The 14,396-nt window shown below is 38.5% G+C and overlaps 1 long non-coding RNA gene across 1 annotated transcript in view; it reads right to left on the reverse strand.

Annotated features, from left to right (window-relative positions):
- Positions 1-14,396, reverse strand: part of LOC110344036 (uncharacterized) — a 139,205-nt gene that overhangs the window by 120,684 nt on the left and 4,125 nt on the right. The window lies entirely within an intron of this gene.

Consider the following 14,396-nt stretch of genomic DNA (forward strand, 5'->3'; position numbering starts at 1 on the left):
GATCTACAGATTATTTACAACTGTGTTGTTTAACTTTTGGATATTTGTATATCTTGATATCTTTATATTAATGATTTATGATTTAATGTGTGGCCTTCAGGAAACATATGCTGCATGATTTCAAGTCTTTGAAATTTACTGAGACTTGTTTAATTACCTAACATATGATCATTCTTGGTATATGATTCATGTGTGATTGAAAAGAATGTATAATCTATTATTATTGGGTTTAAGGTTCTATAAAATGTAAATTAGGCCAAGTATTCATCAGTGATATCCAAATTCTTTTATTAGTGTTTTCTTTTTATTTATTTGCTTTGTTGTTTATAATAATTGTGAATTTGTCTACTTCTCAATTTAATTCTGTCCATTTTTACCTCATATATTTGATGTTGGATGTTTATAAATATAAAATGGTTAGCTCCCTGATAAACTGATATTTTTTTAAATTATGAAATGTCTCTCTGTATTGGTGATATAATACTCTTCATCTGGAAGGATATTTGTGGATAAAGCCTTAAGTAAGTGTGTGTCTTCAACTTTAATAGTATTATGATGGCCATATTAGATTTTTTATTAATATTTTATAGTTTACATATAATCTTCCATCCTTTTACTTTCAACCTATCTATGACTGATTTATGATTAAAATGTGATTATTAAAACATATAACTAGGTCTTTTTAATTATCAGTATGACAATCTTCACATTTTTTACTAAAAGATTAGACCATTTACATTTAATGTAATTATTGTATCTCAATTTAATTCTATTATCTTTATGCTTCTTTTCTATTTGCGCCACTTGATCTTCAACTCCTCCTTTGATTTTTCCTTTGGGGTTAATTAAGTGTATTTTAGAATTTCATTTTAATTCTTCTAATGATGCTTTACCTATGCCTCTTTGTGTTTGTGTCTGTATATTTTAGTAGTTGCTCTAAAGATTTATTATTAACATTTTTATTAATCAGTTTCTAACATCACTTCACTACTTTATAAAAAAATAAGAATGAAGTAATATTTTTGATTACCATTTGTCTGTTCTCCTGGGTTTGCTGACATATATTTTATTTGTACATCTCTTCTCTTCAGTGGTTTTCCATCATTTCTCCTTTCTCTCTTTTGAAACATGACTTTTCATTTTTGTAAGGTCATTTCCATTATGACACAAACATACTATTAATTCTCCATCTTAAAAATGCTTTTTACCTTACGTCTACTTACAAGATTACCTTATTTTTCTGCTCACTTTTAAAATAATACTTCTTGATAACTTTCTGTCCTGAATTCTTCGCACTCATATTTTAAGTACACACTAAGATGGCATTCATACTATTCTTATAAAAAAGTTCTTCGGGATACCAGTGATATCTACTTTGTTATATACAATGAGTGAACAGGTTATTTTCTTAGTTTATCCAGCAACAGTACTATGCAAAAGTGATCACTCTCACCTCCTTGAACCATCTTTTTCTAATGGATTTCTTATAGATTTCCTTCTATCCAGTGGCTTCTCTTTCTCAGTCTCTTTTCCTAGTTTCTTCTCAGCTCTAATATGCTCTAGATTTCACACCTTTAGCTTCTTCCTCATTTGTTTATAATCATTGTCTTGGACCTTATCAATTCCCATGACACAATTTCTAATTTATGTATGAATCTCAAGGTCTTTATTGAATTCCAGTCTCATACACCCAACTACCTGCTTGACATCTTCACTGTAATACTAAAACAGTATTTCAAAATTAAAAGTACAGAACAACTACTAATAATTCCCCAGTCCCTTAAAATGTGTTTCCCTTACTTTTCTTTCATCTCAGGGAAGTAAAAACTAACTTTTCATTGTTCAAATCAGAAATCTTACAATCATCTTAGTTTCTTCTCTTTCGTTTACACCCCACATAATCAGAGAATACTGTTGTTTCTACCTTCAAACTCGATCCAGACTCTTCTCACCATCTTCACTGCTACAATCTTAGTTAGAACTATTATCAACTCTCACCACAATTACAGTATCCAAACCATTCTATCTAATTCTATTCTTTTTGCCCTCCAGTCTATTCTCAATCATGAAAATCAAATGATCCTGTTAAGATAATATTAGATTATATCATTCACTGCTCAAAGTCCAATAGTTTCCTGCTATACTCAAGGTAAAATCCAAAGTCCTTATAAGAACCTATGAGGTCCTGCATGATCTGGTATCCTGTTGATTCCATGAGCCCCATCCTCTATTACTCTTCCATTTACTTATTCCACTTTATATGTCTTGGCTTCTTCAGTGTTTCCTCAAAGCACCAAGAATGTTCTTCTCTCTGAATCTTTACACTTGCTCTTGTCTCCATCAGAATTGCTCTTTCTCCAGATATCGTCTTGACTCATTCCTTCACTTTCTTCAGGTATTTCCTCAAAAGATCCCTTCTCAGTGAGGTTTTCCCTGGATACACTACCTAAAATTGTAACTCCTACTCCCATATTTTTCCTCCTCTTTATATCTTTTTCTTCCTGTATTAATCAGGGTTCTTCAGGGAAACAGAACCAATAAAATGAGAGAGAGAAAGAGAGAGAGAGAGAGGGAGAGAGAGAAGCTTTTTCTTATTATGAGGTCTGGGTCATGTGAATAGGGTGGTTGAGATGACTCATGATATGTTGTCCATAAGCCAGACAACTAGGGTGCTTGATAGCATAGCTCAGTTCTATTCTGAGGGCTTAAGAACCAAAAAAAGTCAATGGAATTACTAATAGTTCAAAGCTGAAGGCCTGAGAAACTTGGAACACACTGGTGCAAGTCCTAGAATTCAAAGATGAAAGAGCCTAAGGTTTGGTGTCTAAGGCTAGGAGAAGAAGTGTGTCCCAAAACCAGAAGAGGGTGAATTTACTTTCCCTGTCCTTTTGTTCTCTTCAAACCCTCACTTGATTAAATGGTGCCAACTCCCATTGGATGAGCTTGGATCTTATTTAATCAGTTCACTGATTCAAATGTCAATCTCTTTTGGAAAGGCCCAGCTGTCTGAATATCCTTTATTGAAGTCAAATTGACACCTAAAATTAGCCATCATATTATTTCCTCTCAACATTCACTGTGTATTGTGAGCTCTCTTTTCCTAGGAGGTAAATGTCAGGAAATCAATAACAGTTGCCTAATTGGTTTTAGTGATAAGTCCCCAGGGCCCAGAGTGTACCTGATATAGGGTGGACACTGTCCCCACCTAATCCCTTTGCATACTTTGCCTTGTCAGTTTGGCATCAAGTTAGATGTTTAAATATGTATATCTTTTCTCTCTTTAGTGGCTAATGCATCATCTCTACGTAATTGGCATTCCAGGAAAAAATAGTATGTTTATGCAACAAGTATTCAAGTGTCTACTGTGTATCAGATATTGTACTAGATGAATAAGGCACAATAGCTGGCAAGTTGTGCTAAAGGAGCGGTCCCAAGTCTGATGCCACTATGAAAAGGTGGAATGTTGAGTGGTGGGACTTTATAGGAAGTCCTTGTGTCACTGATGCATACTCCTAAAAGGATCTGTGAGATCCTGACCCTTTTCTCTATCTTTTGCTTCATGATCAGGAGGTGAACAGTTTTTCATGTCATGCACTCCTGCTATGATGTACTGCCTTACCATAAGGCAAGAAAACAGGGTCAATGGACCACAAGCTGCAACCTCTGAAACAGTGATCCAAAATAAACCTTTTCTCTTTATAATTTAATTGTTGTATGCACTTTATTATAGTGACAGAAAACTGGCTAACGCAGAAGATGTAGACACTTTACACTCATTACACTTTGAGTCATTTACTCCTTGCTGCTAACATAAGAAAGCATTTATAGCCTCATTTCACAATGAGTAGCCAAGTATTAGTACATAGTCCTTTCACAATTAGCAATTAAATACTCAAATACTTGATGGTCATATTCTAAACCCCTTGCCTTCAATAATCTTTTAAAAACCTCTTGTCACAAATTTTCCAGTCTTCATATATCCTTTCTCAGAGCTAATCAGTCAAGACAGCTACAAGTCCTAAGGACTTAGAACTCAGCACAAATCTTAAATCTGGAAATTTGTTTCTTTTCCCTCTCCTCTTTCCTACCCCTAGCCAATCTCTGACCATCCTCCTTCTCCTCCCCTATCAATATCTATTCCCTAAGGTCTTTCTGAAATACAAGTAATTGACAACAACTGAAAATCCAAAGTTTCCTAAGAGGAGGTTCATTTGACTTCCTTTAGAATCTTAATCTAAGGGCAAGCATTTTAATGATGAAATTTCACTTGTTTTTCCCAGCTGCATGAGAAATGTTTGTGCACCTAAACTTTCCCAGTGGTTCTTCACACTATTCCTCAGGAAAGTTTGCCACTGGGATGGGCTCTTAGAAGTTCTTAGAAGGCTGTCTAGCTGCAGATCCAAGATGAGAAGCCTTGTTTGGGGCAGAGTGTCCAGCTTTTCTCCCTGAAGATCCCAGTGACACCACTTAAATGTGGCTGGAAAGATGCAAGAGTCACTGGCCTTCTGGTCATAGATGCTGTAGTCAGTATTGCCCACGTCTGAAGTCCTCAGCTGAGTCACTGTGAGAATTTAGAGGTGATTTTTATAAAGTGCTGACATACAGTAGGTATTATATAAATGTCAGCGTGCTTCGGGGTTTTTCCACCATCATCTTGCCCTGGGTTTTATGTCCACTGGTTTTTTCTCAAACCTTCTTAACAAAATGAAGGACTCCTTTGAATAAAAATAAGTGATGGAGTGTATTGTCTAATGAACTGTGTTGGTAATTAAACTGCAACAGAAACAGCCTATATGCACTTAACAAGACATCTACTATAGCTTAATAAGGTAACAATTGTATGATGAATATGTACTACTTGATTACAAGGAATAGATGCTCTGAGCATTAGCAAATATTGGTGACAGGCTAAAACTATTAAAAAGTTTGTAGTGTCTCTTTCATTAAGAAAGAAGCACATTCATTCCTTCAGCCACTTCTGCACTTTATTTCATAACAAAAATATTCCATTAATTAGAAAAATGATGAAATAATCTAGTTAATGCACTTTTCCCATAGTTCATCTCTGTTCCTAGTCAAGGAGTCAAGATGCCACCTGGAGGGGTTACATAACTGACCTGGGAGAGCCCTTAGAGGCCAACCCGTTCTTTCCTTCATGACAAACCCAAGAACCACAGAAGAAACATGATGTACTCAAAGTCATACAGGTCACAGACTCAGGGAAAGAAAAAAACCTACCCACATAACTTCTTCTTACATCGTTTTTCTCCCCACAACATGGACAAGTTCTTTTATGTCAGTCTTTCCATCTTTCATGGAATATCTTCTCTACCTGCTCATTCACAGTAAAACACCTGCTTTTCTTCCACACTAGCAAGGGGGAAATGAGAGACAGGAATTCATATCAAGATGTAAAACGTCTGATATACAATCTTGTTCCAATAATAAGTTTTGACAAAATGGCAGGAGACACTGATGGCACTAAACCAAGAGTGTGCTGCAGCCAGTTCCTACTGGATGCATTTGCAAGAGGTGAGCTTGCATACCCTTCCTCAGTTCATGGAGACTTCAAGTGGGAGGCCTGAAATCAGCCCTAGTGTGGTCGTTTACTGTGTGGAAAATAGCAAATACTGTAAGTTGAAATTTTTCTATAATATCTAATTTAGCAGGTAAATCACTGGTTAGGGCTTCAGGAGTCTGAAGGGAGTAGGTAACAAGGAATGAGGAGTAACAAGGAACAAGTGTATAGGAATTTAAGTTAGGTTGTGTCTGATGAACCCCAATAGGGACTATTTGCCAACTTTGCCAAGAGTTGTTCCTGGCACAGCTTCCATCTCCACAATATTTCTGATCCAAATCCATATGCACAGACTCTTTTTTAATTTAAAGGAACTGAACACAGAAAGGAGATAAATAGAACTAGAGAAGAAGATGATTCAAAACATATTCCTGATTAGTTAATACTTGTAAACATTTAAAAAAATCTGAAGGAGAACCTCCATTGGTTGGCTATGAAACATAGTGTTTATCAAAAAGCATTATAGATTTTTTTTTAAGCTTTGTAAGACTAAGCCATAAAATGCCAAAAGTCTTGGCTCTCATAATCACCTGTCAATTAAAATCCAATAATGGTGTTACTATATCAAAGAAAATCCTTCCTGGATGCAACAATAGACAAAAGAATCTGAACTTAATATTTTTATTGGAATTATGCCATTGGTTCTTTGTTATACTAGACGATAAAAGAACATAATAATGGTATTATCCTAATCATGTGAGCCAGCATTGCAGGGTAGAATTGATAGTTAAAGGAATATTGTATCAAGCGAAAAATCCTATGTTTGAGTCAATTACTTACCTACTTATAACTAACACACATTAAAGCCAAGGAGATTTAGAGTGCAGTCAGCACTGTTTTTACTTCATATTATTTTCAGGCTGTTTTAAGGTGTGGTCCTAGGAGACCGAAGCAGCCTCTCTGCCTCCTCAGGTTCTACAATGAGATTTACTCCTATGGCAGCAGAGACCATGAGGTCTCAGGCTGAAGAGGTGACGGCCAGTGAATCCTAGAGCCCTAGATGATGAATTTCATATGATAAGAAGTTGGATGGGAAATTCCTCAGCTGAGTTCAAAATCTCTAGGTGACTTTAGTGGGTAACCAAGGCTGAGAGCCAATGCTTTTGCCTCATATCAGTCTCACGCTGCTTGCCCTCTGAACCAGAGCGTGTCTCTCCTGGTTATTATCAAAGAACAGAGAACAGCACAGCTGTCCCCTGCCTTTCTTCCTATGACATTCACTTCTTGAGACCAATGCTCTTTACTGTATGTTACATTATTGTCTCATTCCTAAAACTCATTCTGCCAGGTAGGTATTATTATTATTCTTTTATGATCAAGAAGGTATAAACTACTTATATTCACAAGAATTCTGGCCAAATATATGGGTCCTTCCCCACTAAACAATTCTCCAGACACCAATTGTGTGTCCCATAATTTGATTCAAATCTGACACTAATTTCTTGGAGTTAGTACAGATCCTACAAGTGAAGGGCTCAGTCCCACAAGATTATCCTACTTCAGACACCAGTTGCAAGTCCCAACTTGCTATCTGTTCTTCTGAGCCACTGGCTATAAATTTCTGGATTGTACAAGTCTGTTTATGTTTCTGAGGAACCTCCATACTGATTTATATAGTAGTTGCAACATTTTATATTCCCACCTGAAAAGCACAAAAGACTCAATTTCCTGTCATATTTGATGATTTACCAAACAACTAACAGAAAGCACTTTACTTACCATTACTGGTTTATTAGAAAGTGTACAACTCAGAAACACTAAAGTGGAATAGTTACATAAGGCAAGGTATGAGAGACAGGGTATAGAGCTTCCAGCACCTCAACCTCACAGCACCTGAATGTGTTTACCAACTTGTAAACTCATCATTTTCTGGTTTTTTTAACTCTTTTTTAAAATCATGACACCAGTCTGACAGATTAGATTTCTGGCCAATAGTGATTGAACTTAATCTCCCACTCTCCTCCCCTCAAAGCTCCCATTTCCAACCCTTTAATGGCACGATTGATTCCACTGGCATCCAGTCTTATCCTGAAGTCATCTAAGGACCATTCAGGAGCTACCCTTTGGCATAAATTTAGCTATGGTTGAAGTGAGGTTCTTGTGAATTACATGAAAATTCTTATCATCCTTGTCATTAAGGAAATCCCAAGAGATTGAGGAGATTTGTGTCAAAAGCCTGGTCATTCCAATGAGCGCATCAAAGATGCCCAACATCACAAGTCACTAGGGAAATGCAACTCAAAGCCACAATGAGACACAGCTTTACATTGCTGAGACAGCTATTCTTTTGTGGTACCAGGGATCAGATTCAGGACCTTAGGCTTGCCAGGTAGGTATGGCATCACTGAGCTACATCTCAGGACCAAGATAGCTATTCTTGAATAACAAGAGAATGTGAAGAAATTGGAACCCTTCTGTATAATTGGTGGAAATATAAAATGGTTCAAGGATCATATAGAAGTTTCTTCAAAAAGAATTAACATAGTAGTATATAATCTAGATATCCCACTTTTGTACATACCCAAGAGAACTGAAAGCAGAGACTCAAAAACTATCTGTATACCTATATTCATAGCAGCATTATTTATGAGCCAAAAGATATAAATAATCCAAGCATCCTTTGACAAGTAGATAAACAAAACATGGTATATACCTAGGATGGCATATTTTTCAGAGTTAAAAGTTAAATTCTGACACATGCTACAACATAGATGAACTTTGGAGACATTATATTGTCAAGTCAGACCATCACACAAGCAAATACAGTATAATTCTACCTATATGATGTACCCACCTGGTCAAATTCAAAGAGTGAGAAAAAAGAATGGTATTTGCCAGGGTATGAGAAAAGGAGGGCAGTATAGAGCTTTAACACATATCAAGTTTCACTTGGAGAAACTAAAAAAGTTCTTGAGAAGGGTTATAGTGGTGATGATTACAGAACAATGGGAACATGCTTAATGCTGCTGAATTGTTTACTTAAAATGAATAAAATAGTAAATATATAAAAATATATATATTATATATTTAAAATGATTAAAATAGTAAATATATATTATGTATTATATGTTATATAATTATATATGTATATGCCAGTGAAAAATTCCAAGGAAAAACAACCAAAAACCTCTTGATTATCATTCCAAAACCTGGGTGTTTAGAAATATCTTGGGGAGACACAGCTAAATGCAGATGCTACAGATCCACCTCCAGGATCTGAGCTCAGCAGGAAGCTGCATTTAAACATACAAACTCAAGTCGATTAAAATTCCTGTCATAGTCTGTTTGATGTATTTATAACCAAATACCCAAGATCGGGTAATTTATAAGGAACAAAAACTATTTTTCTCCTGGTTTTGAAGCCTGGAAAGATGAAAACCAAGGCACTCATGGGTTTGGTGCCTGCGGAGGTTCTGTACTCTGCCTCCAACATGGTTTCTTCATTGCTGTGTCCTCTAGAGAGAGGAAAAACTGCTGAGTCCTAATGTGATGGATGTCAGAAGGGCAAAAAGGAATGAACTCCTGCTATCAAATCCTTTTATAATGGCACCTAGTCCTATTCATGATCTTCCACAGAAAAGCCCCATCTTATACTACTGTTGCCTTGGTATCACCTGAGTTTTGGATGGGACACATTCAAACCATAGCAATGGCTATTGCACCAGGAACCCTTTCTGACAAACTATTTTTGGAGGTACAATGGGTCAAGAAGAAAGGTAAGTGTAGATTGGAATTGTCAGACAGGGTTCACAGAAGTAGCAGATGTGAACTAGGCCTTACAACATGGATAAGAAAACCCTCCCATCACCTATTTCCCTCACCTTCCACCTGCTGCTTAATCTTCCAGTTGAAAGTGCGCACAAGCATTCCTATGGACCCTGGTTCCACTCACTAGAGCTCACCACCAGGGACCCACCTATCTGAAGCACCTTTAAATCTGTTTGCAAAATGAAACAAACCCTGTTGCTCAACCTCAAGGAGCAGTACTTACTTCATTTAGAAACCCCATCAAGCCCTGAGCCAGGAAAGGCAGAGCTATGGGGCTAAGTCCCACCTGCACATAGCCCACATCAATGGTGATGAACCTTTTAGAGTTTTCAGTGATACAAAACAGCCCCCTTCACCACAAGTGCCACATGTTTGCCACCACTGCCCTACATGATGGCTACTCTAAAACCATATAGCAAAGGATGGAACTCAGGCAACCTGAGTCCTCCCAAGATATGACACCAAAGGAGTCCTTTTCACCCCAGCCTAGGGATAAATGTAAGATCATCAGGCCTAAGCCAGCTCCAAAAGAATTTCATGTTGCCTCCTTATTTGGTGTGTCAGCATAGGTCAGATACTGTGGACCCTTGATTACAAATTGGGACATGTGCTCTGTTCCTAAAATCTGACATGATCCAAGACAGAGAGCTTTTTCCTGCTGAGAATGCTGGCAATTACTTTTCACTTGTGAATTCCTAGTATTTTAGAAGTTAGGAATTAGTCTAAATTCAGTCATTTGGAGATTTCAATTGATTGGTCAGGGTTTTTACAAATCAGAATGTACTCTCCTTCCGGTACTGTCGCAGGGTCCCACACAGCAGCACTGTCAAACTGGCAGCATCTCCACTCCTCTTGGCAGGAAACTCTGTCTAAGATCCCTGACCTACCTACCCTCTGCCTTGAGCAGCACATGCCAGAATTCAGAAGAGCCCACTGTGTCCTTTAACCAGGAAAGAGGCAAACCAGACAAACTCATGGAAATCCCTCCCTTGAAGCCTTTCCTTTCCAAATGTAAGGAGTACATGAAAGTTAAAGACCTCATACGCCCAAGACAGTTCCCTACAGGCCTTGTTTCTTCATAATTCAGAGGACCTTCAACCTAGGAAACTCTCTAGGCTGAGAAGGAAAGATAAAGACTCAGTGAATTTCTCTAGAATTTTCCTCAAGAGACACTTTAAAAATTACACTGCAATTCCCAGCTGCAGAAGAGTGAAATTCAAGAACCCTTGACTGTGGCCTTTTCTCTCCAGTCTGGGCAGCTCTGATCAAGTTCTACTGCCGCCCTGGGCCTCAGTTTCCCTTCAGACAAATCAAGATTATAAACTCCTCCTCTGTCCCAAAAGACAGTAGGTCAATATGTTATGAAACAAATGCATTTTATGAAAGTACTTGGAAAAAGTCTAATAAACTCTACAAACATAAAGTGTTTTCACATTTACAGTGTTTGTGTCGCCTAATCTGTCCTGGGGGTGGGGAAGGGAAGAGTGGCTTGTGGCATTTGGCAACAATTTACACCACTGATAAATACACCCACCTTGACATTTTCAAAGCCTGTCTCAGAAGACAAAGTCCCTTTTTTCTGAAGCATTAAGAGAAAATGTGCATGATTATCATCTGTCTAAAAAAAATGGGGAAGGAAAGAGGGAGGGAACCGGAATACAGCTGAACTGACACCGAGAAACTCACCATTTTATTCTGCACAATTGAACTTCATTAATCATAGAAAATCAGAGATGGAAAAGACCTATTAGGTCACCCCATCTATCCCTCTGAAAGCATTAAAAGCTTTCAAATGAGACAGAAATCGGAGGTCCTGATTGCTGATGGTCATTAAAGATGGTTTTTGTGAAGAAAAATGTTAACCTTCGCGTCCCTGACAAATTACACTCTGGGTGGTTACGGCTGCCTTTGCCAGAGCGCCTCAGTTCTGGGGTTGGAGGTCACCACCCCTTAGCTTGAGTGCCGCTAAGTGGCTTCATCAGGAGCCCCTGTTCGGTAACCACCATTTGCTTGTGGAGGGGGCCTTGCAGGAGTGGAGCTTGCCCTAATTCTCTGCTCTTCTTCTGTTCTTCCTGTGGAAAAGAAGAATGAGGTTTCCCCTCCAAAAATGCCTTGCTTTCAAGCCCGTTTCTCCAGGGAGCCTTCCCGCTTTTGGTCCCCCCACACACACACACCCCTCACACACACTATGACTCCCTTGGCTCAGCCGTACACCCATACATTCTGTGTCTCACAGGGCACCTCTGGCCCACTCAGAGTTTGCTGTTTCAAAAAGTTCCACATCTTTTTGCCCTTTCTTCTGAAACAGCCCTTACTTCTATTCCACTTATTATAGGGAGCTGTCTTTTTCCATTTCTTGTTGCTCTAGTTCATAAAGGTCACATATCCCAGGTCTGTCCATCATAGTAGCTAAAGCTCTGATTGGCCAGCAATGAGCACATGAGCCAAACCAGTCGAACCTAGGTCTTTGTCTGGAATTTTCTACACCCACACTAGGAAAGACGAGGCTTCATTTTCCTCATTTGTCTCAAAGACAGTATGATACAAACCTGAAGCTGCCTCATCTAATCAGAATAGAATGAGGACAATTATTCCTGGTTTTCTCAGTTGTGCAGCCAGCCAGTGCATAAAGTTTCTTCACTTAGGCTACTGTGAGCCTGGTTTCTCTCCCTGGGAACACATGGAGTCCGGACTATGAAATGCTATAAGTTTCCATCAGTCTATGCTGGTTACATGTGAGTCTTAGCTCCCCTTCAGTATGGCAGCTCCCAGAGGGCAGAAATCAAGCTTTCACCTTCTCTTCAAGGCTACAACCACAGCTGGCCACCAAATAGCAATTCAGTGGACTATATCCAAGTACATTAGGCAATGGGATCTTGCCTTTACTTCTCCTTCCTGCAAGGATTGCTTGTCGCCAAGAATCATTATAGTCATTTCCCCCAACACACTGGTGGAAGGGCACCCAAGACATGAATCCTCCTGCGAGAATGTGGCCATCCTGGCTGGGCAGACTGGGGTATCCCTATTCCTATGTGCTGGGGCTTTTTGCCGAGGGCTCTGCATTTTGTGTATTATGTGTGACTTTACTCATGCCAACCAGACACAGATCCAGCCATGTTTTCTTGCCATTGTGGTTACCAAGCAGGCCTAGTCTGGAAATGTGAGCTTTTGGACCAAGAACAGAATATAGAGGGGGAAACTTTTAATAAAAACAAAGGAGACAACTGGCATCAGCAACACTTCAGCCCCAAGGTAAAAGGTGACAGATAAGAAGTAACTGAAAACCTTAAACAAAATCACAAAACTTGCATGCCTTCTCCCTTGCCAACAGCGTCTCTCCCTCCCTAGTCTACACCTTTCTCTAGCACCCCACCTCCAAGGTCACCTCTTCCTCTGTTTCCCAAGGACTCCCAAAACCATCATGTGGCCAACCTCAGATAAGCATCAAGAGATTGCCTAATAAAAGCCACTGTTTATTAATCATCTCCAGACTGAGCTGTACGTTGTTTAACAACACATACTTACAAGGCACCTGTTGGGGCCCGAGGCACTGTTCTGTTTTACAAAGATCAACCCATTTCATCTTTGCTAAGGCCTTAGAGAGTGACCTACTATAATTACTAGTGAGCTTAGGTTTTTTGCTTATAGCCTCCTGGCTGATAAAAGAGAGTACTGAAGTGGTTTTTTTTTACAATCTATCGTCAACACACATTTTAAATGAGGGACAAATTGGGTTGTCAGCAGTTTGTGACTAAGCTGGATAGGAGAAATAGGAAATGAAAGTTGGAAAGACAACTCACAATGGGAAGGTGGTTGGGGCTCATCTTGTCAAAGCAAGCAACCATGGAGAATTCAGACAGGAATTTAAAGATTGAGAAGGCAGGAGGCGAACAGTACCAGCCTCATAACATCCAGCAAGTCAGCTGACAGAAGTCAGCAGGTATTTCCCTGGAAGTGGCTTACAAGTGTCAGATGCTCTTCCCAGATGTCATGGCCCTGGGCAGCCACTGGAATGACTGATTCCAGTGAGAAGCAATGAGACAAGGGAATAGACACACTAACCAAGGCTCCAACAGTTAGAACTCTTCTGGACTGCTACTTTGACTCTGGAGAGAAAAATACTCTGAGTTTCAAATAATAATGCATACAATAGGTAGCATATGGGAACTCCATATATTATAATAATAAATTATTTTGATAATCTTAATTATCCTTAGCAAAAAGTGATTTATATTTAATTGCTTCACTATAATGAAATAAAGTGATTATAACTCTAATTGTTACATATAATATAGAATTCATGCTATAAACTAAAACAGTTCTATTGTAATAAACAAATGCATGATTTAGTTAACAATAGTACATCACAGATGTTTGACCTGAAGGATTTTTTTTCCTCCCTCCAGGTTGATGCGAAGGTTTCTCAGATGAAAGTCTATTTGTAAAATTCTGTACTCCACTGCCACATCAGGATGTGTGTATCCCTCACATGGATGGCAGATAGTCCATCAGGAGAAAACAACCTCCTGATCCTTGACAGGTCAACCTCAAAGGAGGAAACACATCCATTTTTCAAAAAACTTTACTAAGTTTGAGAGTAAAATTTACATTTTGACAAAATTGTGTATCTACATAAACATCATCACTACCAAAACGAATATGAATAAATCCAAACAAAAATAGTCCAGACCATGAAGGTTCCTAATGATAAAGCATAGGATAAAGAAACTCCAACCAAGTCAACACAGAACTGTTGATAATAGCCCAAAAGTACATAGTGCACTGACTGGTGCATGTGGCTCAATATAAAGAACAGTGTAAGTCATCAACTATCCAAGAAGAGACAGAGGAACATATCAGAAAGGACTCTAGGAATAGAAAACCAAAAAAACTTTAATATGTTCATTGACTTGAAAGTCTTTCTCCAAGTAATTCTGAGAGTCAATTTGTTGGAATAAACCAAGTGTAGGATTGCATCACTTGCAATCATTCCTTATGAGTCATATCTTCCCCAAGAGTTCAAGACATCATGCTACACTGATGCATGCAT

Source organism: Heterocephalus glaber, unplaced genomic scaffold (assembly GCF_053883595.1).
Source record: "Heterocephalus glaber isolate CG9 unplaced genomic scaffold, H.glaber_assembly_v1.0 deba00000331, whole genome shotgun sequence".
Classification (NCBI taxonomy): Eukaryota; Metazoa; Chordata; class Mammalia; order Rodentia; family Bathyergidae; genus Heterocephalus; species Heterocephalus glaber.